The sequence below is a fragment of the Primulina huaijiensis genome, chromosome 5 (assembly GCF_012295235.1).
Source record: "Primulina huaijiensis isolate GDHJ02 chromosome 5, ASM1229523v2, whole genome shotgun sequence".
In the NCBI taxonomy this organism is placed as follows: Eukaryota; Viridiplantae; Streptophyta; class Magnoliopsida; order Lamiales; family Gesneriaceae; genus Primulina; species Primulina huaijiensis.
The window spans coordinates 22,637,105-22,652,190 of NC_133310.1; the positions used below are offsets into that span (position 1 = coordinate 22,637,105).

A 15,086-nucleotide genomic window follows, 5' to 3' on the forward strand; every position below is an offset into this window, starting at 1 on the left:
CACTGAAATCAGATTATGTGTCAGCTTTGGTACATGTCTTACTTTGTTGATTTTCCAGACAGATCCATTTGTCATCTTCATCCGGACATCAACCATACCAATTATTTCCAAAGGTTTTCCATCAGCCACGAAAACTTTTCCGTAATCTCCCGCAATGTAATTATCGACTACATCACGATTACTAGTGGTATGAAACGAAGCTCCCGAGTCCATAACCCAATAATCAACCGGGCTTTCCATGGATAGTAATAGAGCATCATATACCTCCTCAGTAACAACATTAGTGTTGTTCTTTGTTGATCTGCAATTCTTTTTCAAGTGATCAGTCTCACCACAGCTCCAGCACTTCACATTCTTTTCAAAATTGCTTTTGTCTTTTCCATTTCTTGACTTGGATCTACAATGCCATTGGTTAAAACTCTTTTCGCCACTCCTGCCCCTTCCTCTATTCTCGAGATTTAGAGCAGAACTTGATGATGTTCCTTCACCAGAATCCATCCTGCGAACTTCTTCAGCAAGAATTTGATCTCTGACATCATTGAATTGTAGCTTTCTTTGTCCAACAGAGTTGCTTACCGCTGCCCGCATCGGTTCCCAATTGTCTGGTAAAGACGCCACAAGAATAAGTGTCTGAATCTCATCATCAAATTTAATTTCAACCGATGTAAGATGTGAAACAATCGTGTTGAATTCATTGATGTGTTTAGCCACCGATGCATCTTCTCTCATCTTCAAGTTAAATAACTTCTTCATGAGATGTACTTTATTATATGTACTTTATTATTTGCCGATGGTTTTTCGTACATGTCCGACAAAATGGACATCATCTCCTCCGTTGTTTTTGCCTCCGCCACGTTATGTGCCACGTTCTTCGTTAGGGTCAATCGTATTACACCTAACACTTGTCGGTCAAGAAGCTTCCAGTCATCATCCTCCATCTTTTCCGGTTTCTTTCCAGATAGAGGTTGATGCAACTTCTTGCTATACAAATAATCAATAATTTGTAGTCGCCAGAACGTAAAATCTGTACCGTCGAACTTGTTGATTCTCGGTCCCGATCTATCATCTCCGGCCATCACTTCTCTAGCCTTAGCAAAAAATCTAAAAAATCTTTTCTGATGTGGAAGATCAGACAAAGCTGCAACCACAGAGCATACTCAGAATTCTTAAGAATTTTCACAACAAGGCTCTGATACCAGTTGTTGGGGAATTACACCCCCGAAGCGATGCCAACCCCGGTGATAATATAGTACCCAAAAAATTGCGGAATAAAATAACCAACAAGAACACAAAGATTTACGTGGTTCACCCAATATAGGCTACGTCCACGGAGCACTGCAACTTTTATAACTGGAAGAAATATTACAACAAGTGTATACACCAATACACTCAATATCTCACACTCCCAACCCGAGTATACCGAGAAAATAATTTCTCTAACTCACACAAAGAGAATTCCCGCACTCAAGAAAAAAATACACTCTTTTTTTCTATTCACTCTATTTTTATCAAAGCTGAAAAGCTTTTGATTTTGGGATACAATAACTGAAGGAATTGAGCTCTATTTATAACTAAATTCCTTCATTCAATTTTATAACAAAACCGACGTGAGATATGTGGGAAAGCAAGTTTCTTAATTTTTTATTCAACAGGCCCCACCTCACCTAACACTTGCAGCACAACCTCGTGCGTGAACAAGGGAAAGTGGGTGAAAATTTTATGCACCGGATAAATTGATTTCTTACGTTAAACATGGGAAGAACTTTAGTTCAGAGCCTTTTCATTCACGTTTAGCTTCTCTGCGCCGCATTATTAATCTCTACTCCACAGCTGCTCAAATATGTGCTATTGCAGCATCCTCCACACGCGTGTTTTCAACAATTCCACGGGACAAACCATGATATGCTCGCAGTGAAGATTCACGGCTGTGTTTTGCATCGCCAAAGAGCTCGCACTAATAGTTTTTTCTACAAGCTTTTCACCGGAAACCTGCAAATAATAAAGCATATGTCACAGCAAATGCCAACACACAAGTGCGAGAGAAGAAAATTTTAACCTGAGACACAAAAATTGATTCAGAAAAGGAAAATGAAAATTTTCTCATCAGCAAACAATAATTTACAATAACAGAAATATCAGTCAAGGTTCCAAAAACCGTAATGAAACCTCACGATCAAACTTCAAGCTTTACAAGTTTGAGTAGATTTAATACGAAATAAGCGTGCTTTCAGGTTTTGGTATAATTTTTATTATTACAAGTCAATTAATAAATTAAGAAACACATAACTCTTAGCTATAGGAAAGGAAGAGTTGTTCGCCCTTCCTGTTATGTTAAGAAGTGACGTCGCCTTCACTGGTTCTTGGGGTTGGAATAGTTATCCACACCTCCGGTCGGATGAATGGAGGACTTTATTGAATAGCCGGAAAGAGATGCAGTCGATTTGATTTTGGTGTCAAGACCAGTAGTAGCAGCAGCGTCAGTTAAGGCTCGTTCCAAAAGAAGGGTTCCACTTTGTTTTTTGTTTAAGGAGAATCTTTGATATTTCCTTCAAAAGGATTCAATTGAAATACCAATTTCTCCAATAAGACATTTTGTCTTCTTTCCCGGTCTAATAGAATAGAGATCACTCGATGGTGTTTTGGCTTTTATTTTGACCAAGAGAACGAGCTAGACACAAAAGGTATCACTGCAAGGATTCTGAAGACGAAGAAGCTTGCATGTCTATCGGAGAGAGGCATGACTTCTTTTCCAGTAGCTATGCCTGAGCTGAACCTCGTACAAGACTTTCCCATCCCCAGCCAAATACGATTGGGCATATCCTTCAAGCAAGAGATCAACCAATACGCATACTGACGCAACACTAGGGTGGTCGTAGATCGGCTGATTGTTTAGCTACTTTCCGTGTCCGCGGATCATAATGCGAGAGATTCATCAAAAAAACCTGATGTAGGCGTGGCATTCTTAATCTACGTACACTCATCTTCTTTATTGAATAGGTCTTCCAAATTTTTTTAATAAAAGTATAAATTTTCAAATTATCAAAAACATATAACTTTCAAAATATCAAATTGTATGGAGTAAAACCTTCGTCCATTGTTTGTGGTTCAAGTGTTATTTCTTAGTGGCAAAGAAAAGAAAGATTGGATACAAAATTTAGGATTTTACATGCTTTTTAGGATTTTTTTTTTGTATATAAAATGTTATATCATTAAATATTAATTGTCTAAAATAACCTTAACTTCAAAATTTATCTTAAAATTTTGTCCTTTTTCACGTTTTTTATATGCTTAATATGATCGCCAAAAAATTGCTCATTTTTTCATACTTTTGTCCGACACGAAATTTTTTACTGAAGCTATGCACTTCTTAGAACATTGATATCAGACATAACTATGAAGTATTCAATAGAGGCATGCAATCACATAAATAAGCACAGGATATATAGATAAATAGATTGCTCTGCAGAAGTTTCACCAAGTAGGAACTACACATGAATGGTCCCGTTACAACACATGAAGATTTAGAGTCCCACCAATGCTTCCATTAATTTATACCCATTGGAAATATACACATCTTTTCAACTTAAAATCTAGAACTCATTGCATATGATAATTTGTGACCTCACTACTACCCGCATCTAAACCAATAAAGAAGGTTAATCCAAATTAAACCAGCTCCTGAAAATAATCGATCAAACGAGAAGTTGGCCTTGCCATAAACAGGTCAGGTTAGTGTATGCTAGACCCGGAGTGTTTCTCCCTCTCTTTCAATACCATTAGAAAATAAAACACAGACAATGAGAGCTGAGTCAACTTCCAAATGCAATACATAACATAAGAATAAAATCCAAAAGAATATAGTCATACACATTAGAACTAATTCTCTACACTGAGGATTTGATCGCTTCATTTCCAAGACCGGCCATGTGTCTGAAATGACCAATGTGATGACCTGACTGACCGAAGAACTCAAATGATAAAATCTTATTTAAATTACTCCATGAAGCTAGCATATAAGACAGAATTCACCTGTCAAACCAGCACAGCCATGCCGCAGCTTCTGCTATATTGTGGCCCGTTAATCTTGGCGATCGAGAATGAACCTCCTATTACAGCTATTGGTGTTGTTCTGTAAAATTTTAGCAGCTCGCCTCGGAAAAAAATAGAAAAGTCTGTGATAAAGTTCCGCTTGTACTAAAAGAAATTAGCAGCAGCATCTAGAGTCGATCTATGGTGGAGATTGGAGAACTACCTCTCATTTATCAACGGTCAAACTTGCTATCATGATGGCTGAAATTGTTTGGTATCGAACTTTATTAGGAAAAAAGGGAATAAAGTAAAGGTTAGTCCCTCGATTTTCAAATTTGCTTCTTCAACTTTCCAAATTGAACATACATGATCTCACTGGTCAAAATTTGCCAAAAATTTAAACCCTAATATTTACCCACAAAACAGATCCAATCCTCAATATGTACAATTGAACAGAATTGGTCTTTCGACTTTTTGAATTTGAACAGTTATTGCCCCACCCTTACTGTAACAACCTCGAACATAAAAATAATAAATACTTATATATGCGTGTGTATATAAACTTATAACTTCCTAAACTAGTCATAATTGCTAGGTGTTAGATAGTGTTTTCCCCATAGATATATAAAGATGGCAGCTTAATTTCTCTGTAAGTAATGCTAAGAAAATGGTATTAATTACAAGAACTTGTCATCAAATTCATTGACATTGCTAAAAGCTACATTGTCCGATGGAATTTAACATCTCATGGGCCTGCAGCACAGTGTTTCCCCCTAATTCTGCTGCAATGGTTAGTAGTTTTTTTGTGATTATTATTGTTAAAAAAGCAGTAATTGGATTACATGTGTATTTTTTTTCTGATTATAACGTGCATGAACAGGAAATACACGTTAGCTAAGGTTGGTGGCATACATGAACACGAGAGACACGTACAGTTTTTAAATAATAATGATAATTTGGACTAGATAAAAAAATTCATATATGTACTGTACAATCATTCCACCAACAAGGTTGAACCTGAATAATTAAATATATAGACAAAATCATCTTATCAAATTAATTCATTTTTTTCAAATTATTTTAAAATATATATTTACTATATATATAATAGTTGAGACGTCAATTTTTTCCCCCAAAATTTCACTCATAATATTCCATGTTTTTCTTAACTAAATATTATAAATATAAGATAGTCGTCTCATACGAGTTTTTGTGATATTAAATATATTATATCATTCACATGTATCATGTGTGTTGTGATTCTAATATATACATAGAAGAAACAATTTGTAAGTACATAACAGTGCATTATCATGGCATTTGCAAGTTCATAATGATAGTATATTTTAAAGTGATAACCTTTGAATCGATAAATTTGAAGTTGGAGATTTCAAATTCATAATATCGTATTTATTAGTTTGTTTGTACAAATCCACTTGACAACTAATTTCAAGTTTCATATAATTATTTTTTGAATTATTGTGAAGGATTTCAAAATCATCCAAATATAATCATTAATTCTTGTTTTCCCTCGAAATACTTTATCAAATTCAGACCCTTCAATCAAAACGCAACCTAGATGAATTGTTTGAATCTTACAGGAAGTAAGCCTAACGAAAGTACAAATTTTGGGTGTTTTAAAGAATAGAAATTAATATTATTTTTTAGGTTTGTGATTTAAGTTATAAGAAGTCAGTAAACATCTCTTTCACTTTAGATAGGTATAAATATAATACCACTTTAAAATAGAGAATCTAGAAAAAAGACGCATTAAAGTTTGACAATAAATTATCATATCTCCAACAACGTTATTTTTATATTGAGAAATCTTATTGTCGGCCTTACATTAACAATGCCTACCATGGTGGTATATGCACATTTTTTTTGGTAGTATTTACGTTAAGAAAATTAATTATAGTTGGCGCAGCATAGTAAATAATAATTATTATTATTAAATTAAGTAAAACCACAATAGGAAACATGCACTATCCGATTTAGTTCCACCTACTATGTGTGGTGAATTATAATTAATTGGAGTACGTTTCTTGTGAGACGGTCTCACGAATCTTTATCTGTGAAACATGTCAACCCTACCGATATTCACAATAAAAAGCAATACTCTTAGCATAAAAAGTAATATTTTTTCATGGATGACCTAAATAAGATATCTGTCTCACAAAATACACCTCATGAGACCGTCTCACACAAGTTTTTGCCAATTAGTTGTATGTATTTTCATTAAAAAGTGTTATTATAAAAAGTTTCTTGAATAACTTATGATGGACGGAGATAAATAATATAGGCACTGAAATACAAATCTATACTATTTATTAAAGAATTATTTAATAATCCAATTTTTCTACGGAACACAAGCTGTTGCATGTGTCATGATCCGCTAGTATGTATAATATGTATTTGAACTGATACTTTGGTAATTTGGCATTTGTCGCATCAAAAGATATCAATTTATTTTTTTACTGGTATAATATATTTTGACATGTATGTGTATTATACAGAGGGTGGAAAGACTGATAAATCAAGCCCTGGAATGTATTTGTGTAAATAAGCGTGTTAATCCAGGGGGTGGTACGAATCGATAATCGCATTTTAATAATTTCCAACTTGGTACGGGATAATGACTGATTTGCCAAGTTCATGGGTTTTGACGCACACCAGGGGAACACGATTTTTAAAAGAAATTCATGGGCCCCTGACTAACAACCACCGTTTTTTTAGCAGATATTGTTGCATCAATTGGAGTATATATAATATTATTTTCAATTTTTTATCCAATTATCCTGATTCCTCATCTATACTTTTCTTCACTGATTGTGAAATATTAAAATGTTTTTTTTTTCTTTAATTTATGTTATTTTCACTTTACGAGAAATAAAAAATTATATTTTATATTACTGCAAAACAAACATATATACTTACTTTTGTTTTTAAATGGTTTTTAAAACAAAAGCATGCGAGTGAGCATGTGACACCTTTTGAGTTGGCCGGGACCTTTGGTGATTCGATATTTGATGATTTTCCAACAAAAATGAGAAACAACTTAGACCAAAGCTGGTAACTTTTTTTTAGTAGGTTTTTGTGAAACAGTCTCACGAATCTTTATCTGTGAGACGGGTCAAACCCTACCGATATTCACAATAAAAAATAATATTTTTAGAATAAAAAATAATAATTTTCTATGAATTACCCAAATAAGATATCCGTCTCACAAAATACGACTCGTGAGACCGTCTCACACAAATTTTTGCCCTTTTTTTTTTGCTATTATCATCAAGATTTTTTTTAATGTGATAAACAACTCACTCTCCGTACTACGATAACAAAACATTATAATTTAATTATTTTTTATGTCCAAATTAAAATTATAATAATCCCAAAAATTCAATCTAGTGAGAATCTCAACTTGGTTGGAGATTTGCGACTTTTTTCCTTGCAATCGGACCGAGTAACGGTGAAATTTAACGTAAGCTTAATTCTTGGTTTTTTTTTTTATCATTATATAATTCAAATTTCTCTTTATTAATTTAAGAAAGTAATAATGGGGTCCGGCGCAAGAAGTTAACAAATGAATGAATAATTATGATAGAGTAGAGTGAAAGGGTCCACAGAAAAATTTAAATACTTGTACGTGGGCAAACGTCAGTAAACACCGGCACAGTCAGAACTGATCAGTGTGCAGCAACTGATCAGATTCAATACGGGGTCCGATATATATTTTTTGTTTTCAACAAGCTAAGTTCTATTTAAAACAGTTAGTGATGGATCCTTTCTTATTGAAATTTAAAAACCTTCTGAGATATATAATTTTTTTTTTGGGTACTTTTTCTCGAAAATCATTTTACGTACACACATAGATCATAAACAAATATGTGGAAGTGGAACGAGTATCAGCTCCGGTCATTGAATGATTTGTAAGTATTCTGTTTTCCTCTTCGTTTGAAACTTTATAAGCATTCAAACTCTATGTAAATAGTGTAGTTTTGTTCTTATGAGATGTGTGATTCGGGGTCTTAAGAGTAGATATTTATAGGCATTATCATACAATCGACGAGTGAATGCAGGAGGTTAAATGTCAAAAAAAAATGTGCATGCACATCATAAAAGTCTAAAGTTCCGTCCAAAATGGAGACTATTGTCGACTACTTGATTTTTTCTCATCTTTTTTATAATATTATATGGATCATTATATGATTTGATATCGCGAATTCAAATCTTTCTTAAAACATATTGCATCACGTTAGGTTATCAAATTTGTTGTATATTTTTTTTTATGTTAGGTCGCCAACTCGATTTCTTACTGACGAATTTTAGGACAATATTATGTTTCAAGACGAGTTTAACTAAACGTATAGCTCATGCTCTTAACAAGTAGCTCCAAGTAACTTGGAAGGTAAAATAATTATAATTGTATAATTTATAATTAAAAAATTCAGGCTTTTTTAAAAATATATTAAACTAGTTATTTTCGAGTTATTTACTTAAAGTTGTGATGTATGCATGTATATTGATTTAAATAAATAAATATATATATATGTACATACTAAACTTATGAGTAGACATGCCTTCCTATTTGGGAATGCTATGATTGCGTTCAGTGAGGAGCATCTCTCCAATTTGGAAGCAATTATTAGACTATAATTTTAAATTAATTTTTTTGTAAGCATGAGAACAATAATTCTAGATATATGTGACCATTATTTATTATTATTTTTATATCTTTTTTTATTGGGCATAATTAGACTGTACGGACATTTTAAAATGCAAATTACAATTTATTAATCAGTGACCAGGGGTGGAACCAATTAAAACCTCGAACTCAGGGAACATAAATTAGTGAAGATTTTTTAAAATCAAATAAAGTATAAGCATATATTATGAAAATATGGTAGTATATACTTATTTAAACAGTCGAGAATACCATATATATTCAATAACAAGAAAAATGTTTTTCCATCAATAAAAGTATATTTTCGTACAACCAAGTTAATGCTGAGAATAAAACATTTAATCGATTATGTATCTTTGTTCTTTCTGATGATTGACCAAGTTCTACAAAAGATTAGCGACACACAACATTAACTTATCCAAATTTATTAATTTATTATATTATGTATCATTTATCATTTTATCCACAAACCAAACAAACAATGTTATTAGATGTAATATGATACTATGATCAAATACATGCATTTAATTTGGAACATATGTTTTTGTGAAAATATATATAATCTATATGTCAAAAGAAAGTAATAACTAATTGAATCTTCATTTTATGATTAACTTACTATATTTTATGTTTCTGTGAGCTTGAATTTTTTTTTTTCGTTCAGAAATTGAAGTGAATAATTCCAAATATTAATCATGTAAACTAATCTTTTAAAAATTGAGATACCTTAAATTTTCCTTGATATTTTGCAATAGACCACTTGATATTTTGCCCCGATTGGAATTTTTTTTTGTTTGGAGAAGGATCAAAATCTGGACAACTTTATATTTTCAAAATAACAATACTGGTCGTAGACAAAAAAAATAATTAATATATTTTCCATATTTAAAATTTATTTATTTATATAGCATTTATGGCTTTAAAAAATCAAATGGAAAGGTATTAATTATTTGCTATATAATTTATGAACATGCAAAGTGATCGGTAGTGGCAGTCGTCCGGTTAAAGATTTTGCAGTGAAAAAAACAGGAATATTTAAGAAGACGTATAATATTAGAACTGAAAGAAACATTAAATTAGGTAGCAGTACTTCTTATTTATTTTATTCACATTTGAATTATTTTTAATTATATAGCTTAGAAATATACTATTTTTTAAGGAGGAATATAATATTTGTTAAGCACTCATTGACCAATTTTTTTTTAATAATTTCATTTTTTTTTTAAATATGGACCAATTCTCATTTAATGAGATTCACTGAAAGTGCCAAAGACACCTGCACATTAATGCATAGTAAATAGTATTAGTGTGTGTGTGTGTGTGTGTGTGTGTGTTATATATCTTATTATTTTAGTTATTTTTGGGGTTACATTGTTGTGAAATTTAATAACTATTTAAAATCAACCTCGACAATCAATGTGAAAAATTCATTCGGAAAACTCTTATTTGCCGAATATATTTTTTAAAACAGGCTGATTTTATAATGTCGATCGGTAGTGTCGATCGGTACAAATTTTATAGAGCTAACTAACTATCCACGTTTTTGCATTTGATTAAAGAATTTGGATTTGAAAAAATATTTGAAAGGATAATTTAAAATGCTTTAATGTTCTAATGAATTTGAAATACATCATCACAATAACTTAAAAAATAAATATTTGGGATTTGGAATCCATTGCAAAAGGGATATCTACTACCCGTGAGACCGTCTCACATAAATTTTTGCCTAAATATTGAAATTACTATGTATTTAGATGGTTTTTTCAATTCATTACAATGAATAAAAAATAAATTGAGAATTTTAAAAATTCATTTTTAAATGATTTACCCCAAATAAAATTTTAACATATTTATTTACAAATATATAAAAAAACATTCGGCTTATGCACGACACACACGTTCTCTCAGATGTTCAAGATTGAAGTTTACCTTGTAAAAATATATATATTTGAAAATGATTATGCATCCCGTTTCGTTTTTAAAACCTGATTACCTTTTGACATTCGTGTCCTCATTCATTCCCCACCCCCCTAAATTCGTGTTATCTTGTACGCAGCTGCACCAACGATGTATGCACCCTAACCCTACACAATATATACATACAGTGTACGCACAGATAGATACAGAAGAGGGAAGAGACACCGTAGTTTACAGTGATGTAGCAGAAGAAACAAATAAAGGGGGTCCATTGTACTCTTCATGAATTTAAAGCTTCTCTTTTTCTGTAAGAACATGATCCGGGTTTACCGCTCCTTTAGCCATCGCTTCACTTAAACCGCTTTTCCCTTTTGTTCATAATTACTACTCCTAAAGAAATTTATTTGTTCACATGGAGGAGGATCAATACGGGATGCCGGCTGATTTGCGTCAGTTCATCAGCGATAGACCTTTCTTCCCGCCGCCTCCGGAGTTACTTCCTGCCCACAGGAGTTTGACCCCATCTCAACACTACGAGACGCTCATGGTTCAAAGAGGGATGCATCACGAGTTTCCTTTTGATTCTACCAACAGTGCCAGTGTCACTGCTGCTGGGTTTAGTGGGTTTGAGATCGAGGCAACTGGTGTACAGATTGGCGGCGGGTCTGCAGCAGTAGTTGGAGGAGGAGAGAACTGTACGGCGAGGTGGCCGAGACAAGAGACCCTTACTCTTCTTGAGATCAGATCGCGGCTTGATCCTAAGTTTAAGGAGGCAAATCAAAAGGGTCCGTTGTGGGACGAGGTTTCGAGGTATTATGCACATGTACTTGACCTAATTCCTTAGTTCATAGTTCTCACAAAGCACTCTTCAATATCTTGAGATCAAATCCGAGTTGGCTAGTTTAAGTATTTATTTATCCATGATTTTGTTAACTATACATCAGATATATCAGCACACTCTTGCACTTGATTAATCTGCGAAAATATGAAATTGACAAAGAATCATATTTAATCCGGTGTTAATCATGATGGCAACTGTCACGTTTCTATTATGATCAATTTTCTGCTGATTGATTTTTATTGATTTTCTTGATTCAAGTTTATTAGTTGCTTTTATTAATATTTATTCTTCTTTCGTTTTTGTTTTTTGCGTTGAAGAAATTAAATGGCAAGTGACATTATTGAAGTAAAGTTCGAGAATCTGAGTGTTACTTTTATCTTTTACCTCATCATCCGATTTCTATGATGTAACCTCACAATCACTTCTGCAATTGTCTTCTTTTGGACAAGAACTAATACTACTTTCTTGCTGCAAAAAATGACAATCTTTTGGGTGTTATAGTAAACAAAATTTTCTGTTTTTTGCTTTCATTAAAAGACGTGAATCATGAGTAGCAACATCACTTCTTCTCACTGACAGCTTCTGCAAAATTTTGAATTGTCATTTTCCCAGATGAGTTTTGTCTCCACAACTTAATCTTAGAATTCACATGAGTTTGCCCATTCTTAGCAAATGTCATTATCACTTAAATTTTAGACCAGTTTCACGAAACTAGGGTTATTTTACTGCAACATCTTCGTTTTTATATTACAGTGCTCAGTAAGTAATATTTTTTGTTCCTTTCTTTTTTAAAAAAAAATTTGAATGTTAGGATAATGTCTGAAGACCATGGATATCAGAGGAGTGGCAAGAAATGCAGAGAGAAGTTCGAGAATTTGTACAAGTATTATAAAAAGACAAAAGATGGCAAAGCTGGAAGGCAAGATGGGAAGCATTACAGGTTCTTTAGGCAACTTGAAGCTCTCTATGGAGAAAATAACCACTCAGCAGCTTCAGTGTCAGAAACCCATTTCAATGGTGGAAGTTTTCAGTACAGTTTTCCAAATAAGAACACTCTTTCATCTTATAATCAAGAATCTTATCCGGGTTTGAAGTTCTCAGAAACTACTAGCCTTAGTCTCTCAAATTCTTCTGATTCTGATACAGATTTATCAGACGACACTGGTATAAATGTAGGGATCAATAGAAACAATGGTCATGATTATGATGATGATTCACCAAAGAAGAAGAAGAGAAAGGGAAAGAACAGTTGGAAGGCCAAGATCAAAGATTTCATTGATTCAAAAATGAAGAAACTGATGGATAAACAAGAATCCTGGATGGAGAAAATGTTGAGGACAATTGAGCACAAGGAACAAGAGAGAATGACTCGAGAAGAGGAATGGAGGAAACAAGATGCAGCAAGAATTGAGAGAGAGCACAAGTTTTGGGCAAGTGAAAGGGCATGGATGGAAGCCCGTGATGCCACTTTAATGAGTGCTTTGCAAAAATTGGCAGGAAAAGAATCCGGGGCTTCTCCGCATGAAGACCTCACTGGCCGCAGCGAAAATCAAAACGATAAAACTAGTGAAACGAGGACCAATTCTGCTAAACGCGGAGACGTTTGGCCCGAATCCGAGATCACTAGACTGGTTCATTTGAGAAATGGCATGGAAGTAAAGTTTCGGCAAAACGGGATCAGAGAGGAGGTTATGTGGGATGAGATATCACACAAAATGGCTTGTTTTGGTCATGACAGGACTGGCTTGATGTGCAGAAACAAGTGGGATAGCCTCAATAATTATGCAATGAACAAGAAAAGGAAAGAGAATTCAAGAATCTGCGGTTATAATTATCAGAATAATGAATCCATCTGCAATCCAACAGGAGGAGCTTACAGTGATACAAGCGAACAAGTGATTGATAATCCTGTCAGCGTAAATGGTAATGGGAATTCTCCATATAATAACAGTAACGGAGGAATCATCGCAACAAGCGATAGCTGCTTTAGGTACTTTATTGGGGATGGCTATGGGAGAATTATGGATTAAAATTCTACATGGCTTGATTATATTAATTGAAGATAACTTGCAGCAAACATATTGTTTCTGATTACTTTATTAGATGGAAATTTACTTATGGAATTTGGAGATTTAATTTACTGTTGGAGAATTAAGGCTGATCGATGTGTGTGTTGTTTGGTAACTTAGTTTATTTTGTTTGGTGTAATTTTATTTTGGAGATATTGGGAATCCACTTAAATAATGATATACGTACGTTGTAGAATTTTATTTCTGCAGATTTATTATAAGCTTTCCATGACGTTTATTTTGGGTTTTGAATTTGTATATATATATTAAAAAAATACACGTGATTTGAAATTTTTTTTCAATATCATTCTACGTCTTTTAAAGTTTTAATTTGATTATAAAAAATTTTATGTTTGTGTACAATTAAGTATATAGATCACTGATTAACGTTGCAATTTTACATAGATGTGACAAATAAAAAAATTTGAAAATTTTAGAATATTTTTTGAAATTCATTTTTAACATTTAATAAAAACAATTTGAAAAGGAGACGAAAAAGGAATAAAGATAATTTAAATCTTGATGATTTTCTCTCCTTCACATTCTGTGAAATAGATTGCTTACCTACCAATCATATACAGCATTATGATTATTATTATTATTATATTATATGATTTTTTTGTTCTAAGTACATATCTATTTACCATGAAGCTCGGTTAATATAGTGCGGGGATACATCAATGGAAACGTACACATTTTAGTTGCGATGTATAATTTTTATCTCAAAAACTTTTGTAAGACCGTTTCACGAATCAATTTTGTGAGATGTATCTTCGACCCAACTTGATTCATGAAAAATATTATATTTTATGTTAAAAACATTATCTTTCATTTTGAATATGAATTGTGTTGACTCGATCGTTTCATAAAAATAGATATGTGAGATACGTACTCAATCTTTATTGAGAATGAGAGGGGATCCCCTTACTTTATTATGATGCAAAGTTCATCGAGCCAATTTAATTTCACCATTAAACATGATATAATATATATATTACTAATTTATTATACTAGAGATCGTGTAATTAATTGTTTTCCAATTAATTAGTGAAGCTTGAGATGAAATAAAATTATATCCTAACTTAATTCCAAACAAAACCAAAGTATTAAAGAAATTAGTCATTTTATATGGCTTCATCTTTCTTTAAATATTTTTTTTTATTTTCTAAAATAACAATCACTTTGTGTCATTTGATATTTTTTATTTACAAAAATACTATCATCCATTTTAAAGCCTTTTTAAAATAATAAAAATGACGTATCAATTGCGTTTTTGTGATTATTTATTAATGAGAACGCTATATTTTTTGCATTTTTTAAAATTTGACCTTTTATATTTTTTTGGTTTTTGTTAAAAAAAAAAACGAACCATATAAACATGCAACGCGTGTATCGAAATACTTGTTTGTGTATATGTAAGATTTATAAATTCCACACTGTGTGAATTAATCTTCTTGTGTTGCAGAGGTTGCCCACTGCCCTACTCATAAATTACTTCCACTAGTAGAGAATCTATGTGAACCGAAAACCGAGCAAAAGGTCTCAA

The 15,086-nt window shown here is 32.5% G+C and overlaps 1 pseudogene; it reads left to right on the plus strand.

Annotated features, from left to right (window-relative positions):
- Nucleotides 1-10,728: 10,728 nt before the first annotated feature.
- On the plus strand, nt 10,729-13,632 carry LOC140977270 (trihelix transcription factor PTL-like; annotated as a pseudogene).
- The last annotated feature ends 1,454 nt before the right edge of the window (nt 13,633-15,086 follow it).